The sequence below is a fragment of the Triturus cristatus genome, chromosome 8, assembly GCF_964204655.1.
Source record: "Triturus cristatus chromosome 8, aTriCri1.1, whole genome shotgun sequence".
Classification (NCBI taxonomy): Eukaryota; Metazoa; Chordata; class Amphibia; order Caudata; family Salamandridae; genus Triturus; species Triturus cristatus.
This window is the reverse complement of record NC_140591.1, coordinates 1,463,593,716-1,463,596,820: the sequence shown is the minus strand read 5'-3', so window position 1 is coordinate 1,463,596,820 and position 3,105 is coordinate 1,463,593,716. Positions and strand designations below refer to the sequence as shown.

Here is a 3,105-nt window from a genome sequence, read left to right as displayed (position 1 = left end):
CGTGTGGCATGCAGCAGTGTTTCGTGTAGCAGTGTGAGGCATGCAGCACTGTGTGGCGTGCAGCGGCGTGCAGCAGTGTGCGGTGTGCAGCAGTGTGCTGCATGCAGCAGTGTTGTGCAGCATGCAGCAGTGAGTAATGCAGCAGTGTGCAGCAGATCGGTAAATATTAACTTGTGCTCTCATTTCGACCCTGTGACCTAAATTTTTACGAGTGCCTAACATTTTCCTTCAGACCCACCAAGCAGCCACCCCTAGCAGACAGGGCTCATTGCCTAAAACTATCCTGGGATTTGAACCCGTGCCGCGGTCAGTAGTCACACACAATGGAAAAGTTAATACATCAAGCCGTTTTGTTTGAGCGAGTCGCGCGCGCCCTCCGCGGGTGATCATGGGTAAAGTGCGCGCGATTACACAGACGCACGCACCTGCTGTCCCTTCTCGCAGACGCTTTTATAAACAGATAAGCTGAGGAGTGTCGTGGGGGAGTGACAGCTGACAGTCTCGATGGGATATAATGCCGGAGAGACAGGGTGACGAGGGGCATGCTCTCCTCATACGTAATCTAGTCCATTGCCTTATTCTACCAGACACTTTAAATTTCTTTCCCTTTTGACAGTCAGTGAAAAAGTTCCGGGGACCGAGACGTTTTAGAAAAGGAGAGCGGCGGTGATGTGTAGAAGTGGTTAGCACGTGAGGGAAACAGTCTCAGGCACGGATGGGAAAAAAACAGTGTGCATAGGACCAGGTAGGGACAGACGAGAACAGATTGAGCCACAAAAAAAAAATAGGTTGTGATATACATAAGAGGAAAGAAGCGATGATTAAGGGACAGAAATTGGGTTAAATCGCCGGGGACAGACGAAGAGATGGCGTAATGAATGGCCAGAACTGCCTGCTTTGGAACTGCGTGTGGGGGGAGGGGGCGGCTAGGTGACAAGAAGGGCTGGGCGAGAAGGGAGGGGGGAATGTCAGCAACAGAGGAGCCCGCGAAAGTGAAAGTGATCGTGATTACGATCGCTACGGAGGAAAGACACATGGCGCTGCGCGCGTGCACGTTCACGTGCACTGTAGCTTTAGGCCACGGCAGCACTTTGAGAAGCCCACATATAAAATGTCTCTTCGAGCCTTTGGCTCGCGAGACCTAAAAATAGTAATCACGAAACAAGAATGATTTAAACCAGAGATCTCCCATTAGCAACATTGTACAGCTCATTCATCCTAACGTGCATGAAGAGGCACACCAAATGGAACACGGACATGAGAACTTGAGTGGCACTCCATCCAGCTCCCAACTTTAGTAAATAGCACATCAGCAAAAATATAACTCCTGCAACACAACTGAGGCATGTAGTCAATTATAATCTGCCTAGTAAACGCACTAAAACGTTCTCATTAAATTAATGGGTTCTGAAAATGCCGAGTGTAAAAGTGTTGCAATGTCATCTGCATGCTGTGAGTATCATGACTTCCAAGCAGATCACGAGAATGCACAGAATGTTAGGCACTGGATCAGGGATACTTGAGTTTGCTGCTTGGTAATCAAGGATTATCTAATTGATGATAAGAGGGGTTTCTCAGAATTCTACCTCCTTTCAGCCACTTCGGAGCTCCATCAACATACGATTTCTCCACTTTTTAAGTAGTTAATAATGTTATCAACATTGAGGAATAAGATTGTCTCTGGTTAAGATAACCACACGACTTTATAAGTTCTGCTTGGGGCATTCCAACAAAATCTCATTGCCAAAATATCGTGGGACACATATATTGTGTCAGAAATATTATGATCTCAAAAATATCGTGAGTTAGAATTTAGAAGGTAAGAAGATCTGCTTTTAAGTGTTTTGTATAATTTTTTTTAATATAGTTGTACGTAATATCGTTTTTAATTATTTTGTTGAGTTTTAACAGTTTTAATGTTATTAGTTGTTACTATTCGAATGTTGAATATGTTTGATTATTTTGTCATGCAGTTTTTGTTTTTTTAAATTTGGTAATATATTTTAAGATATTTTTATGTTATGTCAATTGTTTTAATGGGTCGTTGCATTTGTAAGGGAATATGGTGGAAAGATTTTTGAATATGTATTTTTTTATTGAATAATAACATATCTTTTTTATAAGATTTAATTTGTTTATAATGTAAAATATGTTTTGTTAATTCCTGACTAGAAAATAAAAAATATTATGGTAATTATGTTTATTTCTTAAAGGTAAATTAGATAACGGATTTTGTTAAAAATTTACTTTTTAATTATTTTGATATTAGTTATTTTTATTATGTTTAATGTTTTTAATATAATTGATTTTAAAGCTTTAAAAAAAAAGTACAATCCAGAAAAAAGTATTTAAAAAAAGTATATTTATATATTATAATACATTTCTGAACAAAGACAAAAACTCCATGAACACACAACATAAGCAGATCCCTTTCTCAAAGGCCCCACATATTAAAGCTTGCCATCCTTTGGCTAAAGCCTCATCCTCCATAGAGGCTTACAGCATACAAGAGTGTGAGACAGCTAGCTGTTGGTGGGTTTACAATCAAGGGGGTAAAGTGTTCATCTTTCAAAGCAGCAGATGTGTTGAAATACAAACATGCTGTGATTGGTTTGTGCTGCATATATACTCAATTTCAAACTAAAGATGTTAATGTATACACAGCAAAAGAAAGCAGAACATTCTTCATGCTAGTTCTAAGATTTCTTGCAGGGCTTCTCCTCCTAATCAATTGTTTTCTTTGAAGGCAGAGTATTTTTTTCATTGTGGAAGTTTTCCTTAATTGCTTGTGGTCAAATTTCTCGACCTCCGACATATCAGGCTTGTCAGACCTTTTGGCTGATCTGGACACATTCTGCCACAACACTGAGAAACAGCTTACAAGATCCCAAAGACAGGTATATGCCCATTTATTTATTTCTGTTATTAATTTTATTTGTGTTTGTGGTAATTGGAACTATACAATGATATGATGGGAAGTGTCTAAGGGCCTGATTACGAGTTTGGCGGTGCAGGAGCAGGGAGGCACGCCACCGAGCCGCTCTGGCACCACAAAACTCGACCTCCAGCCACCCAACAGATTAGGAGTTTCGTGGTTGTCTGGCG

General features: G+C 40.5%; 1 pseudogene; it reads right to left on the bottom strand.

Moving 5' to 3' along the window:
• Positions 1 to 2,696: 2,696 nt before the first annotated feature.
• Positions 2,697 to 2,852, bottom strand: LOC146805936 (thymosin beta-15A homolog pseudogene; annotated as a pseudogene).
• Between the last annotated feature and the right edge of the window lie 253 nt (positions 2,853 to 3,105).